The 12,049-nt window shown below is 48.8% G+C and overlaps 1 protein-coding gene across 1 annotated transcript in view; it reads right to left on the bottom strand.

The window, feature by feature from the left end:
• LOC136582683 (inactive hydroxysteroid dehydrogenase-like protein 1) overlaps positions 1-12,049 on the bottom strand; it is a 259,205-nt gene that overhangs the window by 19,706 nt on the left and 227,450 nt on the right. The gene's annotated exons all lie outside the window — the stretch shown is intronic.

Here is a 12,049-nt window from a genome sequence, read left to right as displayed (position 1 = left end):
AGTTACTGATTCAATTCTCAATTGACTCAATGGACTCGATTTTGAGTATGCACTTTTCCCATATATTTAAGTTATGGCATCTGGTTTTAAGTGATTTTAACCCCCCTTTTTCCTCTATATGTTTTTAGACTTTTTGTGTTATTGTTGCACACCAATGATTGTTTAGCTTTCCTCCATTTTTTAATTAATAAAATATTTTTTCTTCTTTTCTCTTCTTTTTTAGGAGCAATCTGATCTTCCAAAGGGAGGGTCCATCCTTCACCCAATCTGAGACTCTGATCGCATTTGGAGCGCATTTACAGTGTTCATTCTGTTATTTTTTCTCACATACGTACATCAGTAATAGATGACATATACATTATTTGCTTCAATTTGATGTTGAATTGCATATTTGGTTATGATGTTGTGTTTGCCTATTATGTGCAATATTTGTTAATTCAAGATGAGCAACATCATCTCATTTAACTATTGATTAAGCGACAATGAACTTTTGTTATATATGATTACCTAATAAAATTTTGAATGCACAAGATTCTTTGCACCTTGACTGGATTTCTTCATGAGTCATTACTAGAGATGAGCGAACACCAAAATGTTCGGGTGTTCGTTATTCGGAACGAACTTCCCGCGATGTTCGAGGGTTCGTTTCGAACAACGAACCCCATTGAAGTCAATGGGCGACCAGAGCATTTTTGTATTTCGCCGATGCTCGCTAAGGTTTTCATGTGTGAAAATCTGGGCAATTCAAGAAAGTGATGGGAACGACACAGCAACGGATAGGGCAGGCGAGGGGCTACATGTTGGGCTGCATCTCAAGTTCACAGGTCCCACTATTAAGCCACAATACCGGCAAGAGTGGGCCCCCCCCCAACAACTTTTACTTCTGAAAAGCCCTCATTAGCATGGCATACCTTTGCTAAGCACCACACTACCTCCAACAAAGCACAATCACTGCCTGCATGACACTCCACTGACACTTCTCCTGGGTTACATGCTGCCCAACCGCCCCCCCTCCCCCCCACAGCGCACACCAAAGTGTCCCTGGGCAGCCTTCAGCTGCCCTCATGCCACACCACGCTCATGTCTATTTAGAATTGCGTCTGCCATGACGAGGGACCGCAGGCACACACTGCAGAGGTTGGCACGGCTAGGCAGCGACCCTCTTTAAAAGTGGCGGAGCGATAGCCCACAATGCTGTACAGAAGCAATGAGAAATAGAATCCTGTGCCACCGCCATCAGGAGCTGCACACGTGGGCATAGCAATGGGGAACCTATGTGCCACACACTATTCATTCTGTCAAGGTGTCTGCATGCCCCAGTCAGACCGGGCTTTTTAATTCATAGACACAGGCAGGTACAACTCCCTATTGTGAAGTCCCTGTCGACCCACAGCATGGGTGGCTCCCTGGAACCCACCGGCGGTACATAAAAATATTCCAATGCATTGCCCAACACAGCTGAGGTAGTAATGTCGTGCTTAATGCAGGTGGGCTTCGGCCCACACTGCATGCCCCAGTCTGACTGGGGTTCTTTATAAGTGTACAGATGTAGTAAAAACTCCGTGTGCACCTACAGCATGGGTGGGTGCCAGGAAGCCACCGGCGGTACATAGAAATATCCCATTGCATTGCCCAACACAGCTGAGGTAGTAATGTTGTGCTTAACCCTTTCCAATCCAATTTGTATATGGTTTTCCTAGGGGGCTTACTCTTTTTCTGCCGTTATACAACGGCGCTATATGCTGGCTAAAGCCAGTACTGCATGAGCTGACACGTAGGATAGGCTCCGACAGCAGAGAGGCTGGCAATATACAGTAAGAGAACCCCGACGGACGTCTACCAACAACGGAGCTGTACAGCCTTAAACCCTAATGTCTTCACAGGTCACACAGTGGACTGGAAAGGGTTAATGCAGGTGGGTTTCGGCCCACACTGCATGCCCCAGTCAGACTGGGTTTCTTTATAAGTGGAAACAGATGCATTTATAATTCCCTGTGGACCCACAGCATGGGTGGGTGCCAGGAAGCCACCGGCGGTACATAGAAATATCCCATTGCATTGCCCAACACAGCTGAGGTAGTAATGTCGTGCGTAATACAGGTGGGCTTCGGCCCACACTGCATGCCCCAGTCTGACCGGGGTTCTTTACAAGTGGACACATGTAGGTTAAACTCCCTGTGGACCCACTGCCTGGGTGGGTGCCAGGAAGCCACCGGCGGTACATAGAAATATCCCATTGCATTGCCCAACACAGCTGAGGTAGTAATGTCGTGCGTAATACAGGTGGGCTTCGGCCCACACTGCATGCCCCAGTCAGACTGGGGTTCTTTAGAAGTGTACAGATGTATTAAAAACTCCGTGTGCACCTACAGCATGGGTGGCTCCCTGGAACCCACCGGCGGTACATAAAAATATCCCATTGCATTGCCCAACACAGCTGAGGTAGTAATGTCGTGCTTAATGCAGGTGGGCTTCGGCCCACACTGCATGCCCCAGTCAGACTGGGGTTCTTTAGAAGTGGACACATGTATTAAAAACTCCGTGTGCACCTACAGCATGGGTGGCTGGAACCCACCGGCGGTACATAAAAATATCCCATTGCATTGCCCAACACAGCTGAGGTAACGTCAGCTGTAATGCAGGTGGGCTAAAAATTAATTTGATTACACTGTAGGCGAGGGCCCACAAAAATTGCTGTATCAACAGTACTAATGTACATCCCAAAAATTGGCCATGGCCAGCCAAGAGGGCAGGTGAAACCCATTAATCGCTTTGGTTAATGTGGCTTAAGTGGTAACTAGGCCTGGAGGCAGCCCAGTGTAACGAAAAATTGGTTCAAGTTAAAGTTCCAATGCTTTTAAGCGCATTGAAACTTATAAAAATTGTTCAGAAAAATTATTTGAGTGAGCCTTGTGGCCCTAAGAAAAATTGCCCGTTCAGCGTGATTACGTGAGGTTTCAGGAGGAGGAGCAGGAGGAGGAGGAGGAGGAATATTAGACACAGATTGATGAAGCAGAAATGTCCCCGTTTTGGATGGTGAGAGAGAACGTAGCTTCCATCCGCGGGTGCAGCCTACGTATTGCTTACGTATCGCTGCTGTCCGCTGGTGGAGAACAGAAGTCTGGCGAAATCCAGCCTTTGTTCATCTTGATGAGTGTTAGCCTGTCGGCACTGTCGGTTGACAAGCGGCTACGCTTATCTGTGATGATTCCCCCAGCCGCACTAAACACCCTCTCCGACAAGACGCTAGCCGCAGGACAAGCCAGCACCTCCAGGGCATACAGCGCTAGTTCAGGCCACGTGTCCAGCTTCGACACCCAGTAGTTGTAGGGGGCAGAGGCGTCACCAAGGATGGTCGTGCGATCCGCTACGTACTCCCTCACCATCCTTTTACAGTGCTCCCGCCGACTCAGCCGTGACTGGGGAGCGGTGACACAGTCTTGGTGGGGAGCCATAAAGCTGGCCAGGCCCTTAAAGACTGTTGCACTGCCTGGGATGTACATGCTACTCGATCTACGCACATCCCCTGCTACCTTGCCCTCGGTACTGCGCCTTCTGCCACTAGCGCTGTCGGCTGGGAATTTTACCATCAGCTTGTCCGCAAGGGTCCTGTGGTATAGCAACACTCTCGAACCCCTTTCCTCTTCGGGAATCAGAGTGGGCAGGTTCTCCTTATACCGTGGATCGAGCAGTGTGTACACCCAGTAATCCGTCGTGGCCAGAATGCGTGCAACGCGAGGGTCACGAGAAAGGCATCCTAACATGAAGTCAGCCATGCGTGCCAGGGTACCTGTACGCAACACATGGCTGTCTTCACTAGGAAGATCACTTTCAGGATCCTCCTCCTCCTCCTCCTCAGGCCATACACGCTGAAAGGATGACAGGCAATCAGCCGGTGTACCGTCAGCAGCGGCCCAAGCTGTCTCTTCCCCCTCCTCCTCATCCTCCTCATGCTCCTCCTCCTCCTCCTGTACGCGCTGAGAAATAGACAGGAGGGTGCCCTGACTATCCAGCGACATACTGTCTTCCCCCGCCCCCGTTTCCAAGCGCAAAGCAGCTGCCTTTATGGTTTGCAGGGAATTTCTCAAGATGCATAGCAGAGGAATGGTGACGCTAATGATTGTAGCATCGCCGCTCACCACCTGGGTAGACTCCTCAAAATTACCAAGGACATGGCAGATGTCTGCCAACCAGGCCCACTCTTCTGAAAGGAATTGAGGAGGCTGACTCCCACTGCGCCGCCCATGTTGGAGTTGGTATTCGACTATAGCTCTACGTTGTTCATAGAGCCTGGCCAACATGTGGAGCGTAGAGTTCCACCGTGTGGGCATGTCGCACAGCAGTCGGTGCACTGGCAGCTTAAAGTGATGTTGCAGGGTGCGCAGGGTGGCAGCGTCCGTGTGGGACTTGCGGAAATGTGCGCAGAGCCAGCGCGCCTTTACGAGCAGGTCTGACAAGCGTGGGTAGCTTTTCAGAAAGCGCTGAACCACCAAATTAAAGACGTGGGCCAGGCATGGCACGTGCGTGAGGCTGCCGAGCTGCAGAGCCGCCACCAGGTTAGGGCCGTTGTCACACACGACCATGCCCGGTTGGAGGCTCAGCGGCGCAAGCCAGCGGTCGGTCTGCTGTGTCAGACCCTGCAGCAGTTCGTGGGCCGTGTGCCTCTTATCGCCTAAGCTGAGTAGTTTCAGCACGGCCTGCTGACGCTTGCCCACCGCTGTGCTGCCACACCGCGCGACACCGACTGCTGGCGACATGCTGCTGCTTACACATCTTGATTGCGAGACAGAGGAGGAGGAGGAGGAGGAGGAGGAGGGTGCTTTAGTGGAGGAAGCATACACCTCTGCAGATACCACCACCGAGCTGGGGCCCGCAATTCTGGGGGTGGGTAGGACATGAGCGGTCCCAGGCTCTGACTCTGTCCCAGCCTCCACTAAATTCACCCAATGTGCCGTCAGGGAGATGTAGTGGCCCTGCCCGCCTGTGCTTGTCCACGTGTCCGTAGTTAAGTGGACCGTGGCAGTAACCGCGTTGGTGAGGGCGCGTACAATGTTGCGGGAGACGTGGTCGTGCAGGGCTGGGACGGCACATCGGGAAAAGTAGTGGCGACTGGGAACTGAGTAGCGCGGGGCCGCCGCCTCCATGATACTTTTGAAGGACTCCGTTTCCACAACCCTATACGGCAGCATCTCAAGGCTGATGAATTTTGCTATGCGGACGGTTAAAGTTTGAGCGTGCGGGTGCGTGGCGGCGTACTTGCGCTTGCGCTCCAACAGTTGCGCAAGCGACGGCTGGACGGTGCGCTGAACTACACTGCTGGATGGGGCCGAGGACAGCGGAGGTGAGGGTGTGGGTGCAGGCCAGGAGACGGTAGTGCCTGTGTCCGGAGAGGGGGGTTGCATCTCAGTGGCAGGTTGGGGCACAGGGGGAGAGGCAGGGGTGCAAACCGGAGGCGCTGAACGGCCTTCGTCCCACCTTGCGGGGTGCTTGGCCATCATATGTCTGCGCATGGTGGTGGTGGTGAGGCTGTTGGTGTTGGCTCCCCGGCTGAGCTTTGCGCGATAAAGGTTGCACACCACTGTTCGTCGGTCGTCAGGCGTCTCTGTGAAAAACTGCCAGACCTTAGAGCACCTCGGCCTCTGCAGGGTGGCATGGAGCGAGGGGGCGCTTTGGGAAACACTTGGTGGATTATTCGGTCTGGCCCTGCCTCTACCCCTGGCCACCGCACTGCCTCTTGCAACCTGCCCTGCTGATGCCCTTGACTCCCCCTCTGAAGACCTGTCCTCCTGAGTAAGCGTTGCACACCAGGTGGGGTCAGTCACCTCATCGTCCTGCTGCTCTTCCTCCGAATCCTCTGTGCGCTGCTCCCTCGGACTTACTGCCCTTACTACTACCTCACTGCAAGACAACTGTGTCTGATCGTCATCGTCCTCCTCACCCACAGAAAGTTGTTGAGACAGTTGGCGGAAGTCCCCAGCCTCTTCCCCCGGACCCCGGGAACTTTCGAATGGTTGGGCATCAGTGACGATAAACTCCTCTGGTGGGAGAGGAACCGCTGCTGCCCAATCTAAGCAGGGGCCCGAGAACAGTTCCTGGGAGTGTTCCCGCTCCTGAGCAGGTGTTATTGTAGTGGAGTGAGGAGGCTGGGAGGAAGGAGGAGCAGCAGACAGAGGATTCGGATTGGCAGCAGTGGACGGCGCAGAACTGCGGGTAGACGATAGGTTGCTCGAAGCACTTTCTGCCATCCAGGACAGGACCTGCTCACACTGCTCATTTTCTAATAACCGTCTCCCGCGTGGACCCATTAATTGTGAGATGAATCTGGGGACGCCAGAAACGTGCCTCTCTCCTAATCGCGCAGCAGTCGGCTGCGACACACCTGGATCAGGAGCTTGGCCTGTGCCCACACCCTGACTTGGCCCTCCGCGTCCTCGGCCGCGTCCACGTCCTCTAGGCCTACCCCTACCCCTCAGCATGCTGTATTACCAGTGATTTGATTTCACAGGCAGCTAATAAATTGGCGCAAGACTGCAGGCCAAATATAATTTTTTCCCTTTTTTGAAAACGAAAGGCCCCACTGCCTCTAGTGAATGAATAATCTAAGTTTAATAACTGTGCTGTTTTCCTGCTAATGTGTCACAGAACGTGAGGGTAGCAGAGTTATTAACTGTGGCAGAGCAGGTATTTTTTTTCCCAATTAAGGAAAGCAAATGGCGAAGCCAGGAGTAAAACGTAGCTGGGTGCGTCTGATTTTTACAGGTTGCACACGCAGCCGACACGTGTCCACCGGCGTTAGGACGGACAGAGGCAGGACAAATTGAATTATTTTCCGTTTTTTTGCACCAAAAGGCAGCACTGCGTATATTCTATGAACATGAGAAGTTTAATAACTGTGCTGTTTTCCTGCTAATGTGTCACAGAACGTGAGGGTAGCAGAGTTATTAACTGTGGCAGAGCAGGTATTTTTTTTCCCAATTAAGGAAAGCAAATGGCGAAGCCAGGAGTAAAACGTAGCTGGGTGCGTCTGATTTTTACAGGTTGCACACGCAGCCGACACGTGTCCACCGGCGTTAGGACGGACAGAGGCAGGACAAATAGAATTATTTTCCATTTTTTTGCACCAAAAGGCAGCACTGCGTATATTCTATGAACATGAGAAGTTTAATAACTGTGCTGTTTTCCTGCTAATGTGTCACAGAACGTGAGGGTAGCAGAGTTATTAACTGTGGCAGAGCAGGTATTTTTTTTCCCAATTAAGGAAAGCAAATGGCAAAGCCAGGAGTAAAACGTAGCTAGGTGCGTCTGATTTTTACAGGTTGCACACGCAGCCGACACGTGTCCACCGGCGTTAGGACGGACAGAGGCAGGACAAATAGAATTATTTTCCGTTTTTTTGCACCAAAAGGCAGCACTGCGTATATTCAATGAATAATAACTGTGTTGTGGCCCTGCCTATACAATTCTTTCCCTGCAGTATCAATGGAGGGTGCAATGGTCTGCAGAGGCGATTTTGAGAAGCAAAAAAAAATGCAGCACAGCTAACAGCAGCCAGCACAGTACTGCACACGGTTAAATTTGGCCCTAGAAAGGACCGTTGAGGTTCTTGAAGGCTACACTCACTCCTAACACTCTCCCTGCCTATGCAGCACTTCTGTCCCTAATGCCAGGTGCAACGCTCTGCAGAGCCGATTTTGAGAAAAAAAAAAATTGCCACTGCTAACAGCAGCCAACACACAGCTATCAGTGGCCCTAATAAGGACCTTTGGGGGGTCTTGAAGCCTACACTAACTACCAATTCTTTCCCTACAGCAGCTCCGGTACAAACAGCACTGTCCCTCATCTAACTCACACGGCATCTGAGGCGAACCGCGGGAGGGGCCGACTTTTATGTTCAGGTGACACCTGATCTTCCCAGCCACTCACAGCAGGGGGGTGGTATAGGGCTTGAATGTCACAGGGGGAAGTTGTAATGCCTTCCCTGTCTTTCAATTGGCCAGAAAAGCGCGCTAACGTCTCAGGGAAGGAAGTGAAAGTAACCAGAACACCGCATGGTGTTCGTTACGAATAATGAACATCCCGAACACCCTAATATTCGCACGAATATCAAGCTCGGAAGAACACGTTCGCTCATCTCTAGTCATTACTAATGATTCCAGCTATAAGTTATAATATAACATCGATACTTGGCTTCTGTTTGTTTAAATTAAATCATTTTTGCAACCTCGTTGCTATATCCCTATTCACATTTACCAGCTATATATGTGTTTTTTGGTAATAATAGGATACTTTATTGCATTTGTATTACGATGTATGTTTACATCTGGTATTTTATTGGACTGAAAGACAGGTTACCACTACACTGTCTTACCATGATGGTGAATTATACTGTTTTGAGCGCTACTGGTCTCAGGAAGATTAATCTTTTGTCACATGACCGCATTGCAGATCATGTGACACCGGCTTTAGACGCCATATGACCTCTAAACGTTATCAGCAAAAATCGGCCGTTGATTTAGTGTGAGCTGGCATTCATCGGTGTGTCACATGATCACTATGCAAGACATGTGACTCCGACGTCATGTATCACATGACCAGGGACACCCACGTCGTGACGTAGTGCACGGTACCGTAATTCTACACTGACAAGTAGATTGTTGCACCTGGGACCTCTTATACTGACGCATTGATGCGCTGGATGATGACATCAGACGTCTCCTTGGGTGTCGGGTGAGTCATGTGATTGCTTTGATGCACTACAGGTGTTTACTTAATTTCTTTGTATGGAGATTGGCTAATTTCAGAGGTGTGTCTTATCTTGTTCACTATTTATTATGTGTTAGTCACTCTATTAAGCTAGCTTGAAAAAGATCCAAGTTTTGGATCAAAACGTTGCTGCTTTTGTCTCCTTTGTCTTGGGATCAATAAACACAGTTCTGGATTAAGTAAAAATCTCCTCTTCTTGGATTGCTGCTGGACTCCTACATTCTTTACTGATTCAATTCTTAACATGCACAGTTCAATTTAAATTAGCTGCTGTGAGGTCCACTCAAATTGCATTACAAAATCCACTTATTACTCACAATTCAGTTCCGTAAGCAATATCTGAAAGGACGCATGCATGGACAATTCATCAGCATGGTAGCTGACTGACACTGTTCCTACCGGAGGTTAGGAGTCAGTGTATGCAGAGGGGACCTTGTTCAACTTATCCTCTCTGTCTAGCTTCAGCTCTCTTCCTCAGAGCTTATGAGTAATAACAGTAATTCACTTCTAAGCATGGACTGGCACAAAAATCAGCATTGCCCAAAAATGGCAGGATGGGTTAGGATTCCAGGCGCTCTCTTTCTCTCTTTGGTCTTTGTCCTGAGCTCACATGTTACTCCTCTCCATTCCCCCTCCAAGAGACAACTCACTCTCCCTGCTGTTGGGTCCCTCCCACACTCCTGAGGGTTGTGCAACTTGGCAAAACTACTAGAAATTTGGCTTAAAACAACTGATGCAACTCTGCTAAATCTGCTGAAGGTCTGCTTGATAACCAAAATCGCATCTCTTCTGTACAATTTAACCCATGTATCTCTGCATAGTCTGAGCTTATGCAAGGTTCTGCAAATATAAGGCAGTGCAATACGGGATACACATAATATATATTATGCATGTGAAAAATATGCTTTATGCAGCCACATGATAACTTTGCACTGGGGTGTAATAAGGACTCTGGTTCTGGAACACTACAAGTGCAGCTTTTTAAACTATCAAACACACTTGGAAACTGGAGGAAACTCTGATAGGAAGAGGTGTGGCAGACCAAAGGCCACTACAAAATAAGATGAAACGTTTTTGAGAGTCAACTGATTGCATGATCGGCGCCTCACAGCACAAAATCTTTATGCACAGCTTAATGCTGAACAAAATAAACAAATTTCCATTTCAATTGTGAAGAGATTTCTGTTATGGCACTCGACCCCCCGAGCGCCAGGTGGGGTGCCCTGAACTTCCCGCACCCCACTGTCCCTGCCTACTTGCCACGGCCCTGGCTAACCCCAGGCAGACAACTGGACGGCGGTCCCTACCCAGGCTAGGGACCTGGCGACTGCACGGAAACAACTAACTAACGGGGGACAGACTGCCGACAGAAAAGGCAGATGAAATGGCCAAACAGGAACAGACTGAGCTAAGACAAAGCTTACGGAAAGGAGACTGACTAGCAACCTAGCGAGCTGACTGAGGGGAAACAACAGACAGGACAGACTAGCAGCAGACAGAACCAATAACTGGCCGTGAGCTCAGGTCACTGCCAGCCTTATAACTACAAGACTCTGCCCGGGGGTGGAGTGGGAGGAGCCAACTCCCCCCACTGCTGCATAAGAAAGGCGGAGGAGTGCGGGCGGCACCCTATGGGCGGACACGCCCACGCCGCCACCCACCGGCCGCCCCACGTCACCTGGAGAGCCCTGACCCCAGAGCTCCAGGACGCCGGAGCCGTCACCGGAGCGGCGCGTGCCGACCGCAGGACCCTGCGCCGCCCTGCATGGTAACAATTTCTATCTGCAAGTTTGAGAGTAAGAGAGAGTATCAGTAAGAAAGCCACTGCTAAGATTGCAAATAAAAAAAGGAGCACCTCCAATGGACTACTGCAGAGTTGAAGAGGGTCTTATGGCCTCATGAATCAAAATTTTACATCTTTGGTACATCACACAGGGTTGTTGTACATCATTGAGAAGGTTAAAGAATGGTTCCTGAGTGTTTGACACTGAATGTCAAACATGGAGAATGAAGCGTAATGGTATGGGGCTCTTTTGCTGGTTCCAGAGCTGGCAACTTGCACAGTGTAATTGGCACACTGGACTAAAAAAGTTACCACAGCATTTTGATCTGCTATGCAATACCCTCTTGTGTATGCCTAGTTGGTCATGGATTCAAATTACAGCAATACAATGATCCAAAACATACTTCTAGGTTACATCAGAACTACTTAAGAAGACAAGAAGAAGGTAGGCTTCAAAGAATGGACTGACCTACACAGTCTCCATATTTAAATCCCATTGAGCTTGTTTGTGAATTTACTGGAAAGAAGAGAGAATGCAAAGCAACCTACAAGTGCAAGACACTGTAAAACAATGGAAACCTAACAGAATGGAAGAAAACAGAAAGCTACCTTTCAGTTAAAAAAAAAACAAAAAAACCAAACATTGAAATCACCTGGGAAAAAACGAAAATGTTAATTTCCAATTTAATTCCCCTTTGCTGCTCCAGAAATAGAACAGAGAAACAGAATTGGGAAGCAGACGCACATTTCTGTATGTTGGTCCTTAAATATTTCACTCCCTGGACTCCCTGTTCTCTCACCCTTGAACCCCTAATGTAGTTTATAGGGCTCAAAGGTGATGGCAGTATTCCTTTACAGTGTGTTTATTCTGAAATGCAGTATTTCAGAATAAAACATATATGGGGACAATGGGCATACTTATCTTGGCTTCCCTTTAATAAAATTTCTCTATTGTATTTGTCTGATTCTTTAATTATGTGTAAATTAATTTGGGTCTTTATATGGCACATCACCAATTCCTTCTTTTAATAACTATCTACTTTCCCAAATATACTGCTGTGAAAATAATAACTTGAGACTGAAGTAAGAAGTTTATTTCCAATACTGTGGATGATTCATAAAGTTTAGGGTGGTGGTGGTGGGGGGTTGTGTTAGAAGTTTACTTGGGTCTGAAAGCTATAGAATATTTTCTCCTATTTGGAGGAAACATCACCTTTAAGAGCGTGATTAGTCATCACTGGGACAGGGGGGTTCCTTTAAATGAAATACAATTTCACTGTGAAAGTGCCGCAGAAATATTAGATTAGATAATCTGTTCCATTATTAAAATATATCTTTTATTATAGGACTTTATTTAAAATAAGCTATATCACACCACCAAATGGCCCAGCACACATCAAGAAACTAGATGAACATCCGGGAGCTGGTCTCATCATTGGCTTATAGCCTAGCGAATCAGACGAGTGGATGGGCGGAGCCTCCCGCTTATAAGGGAGGCTCGGC

This window comes from Eleutherodactylus coqui, chromosome 11 (genome assembly GCF_035609145.1).
Source record: "Eleutherodactylus coqui strain aEleCoq1 chromosome 11, aEleCoq1.hap1, whole genome shotgun sequence".
NCBI classification, from domain to species: Eukaryota; Metazoa; Chordata; class Amphibia; order Anura; family Eleutherodactylidae; genus Eleutherodactylus; species Eleutherodactylus coqui.
Note: the sequence above shows the minus strand (reverse complement) of the source record. Positions and strands in the feature narration are given on the sequence as shown.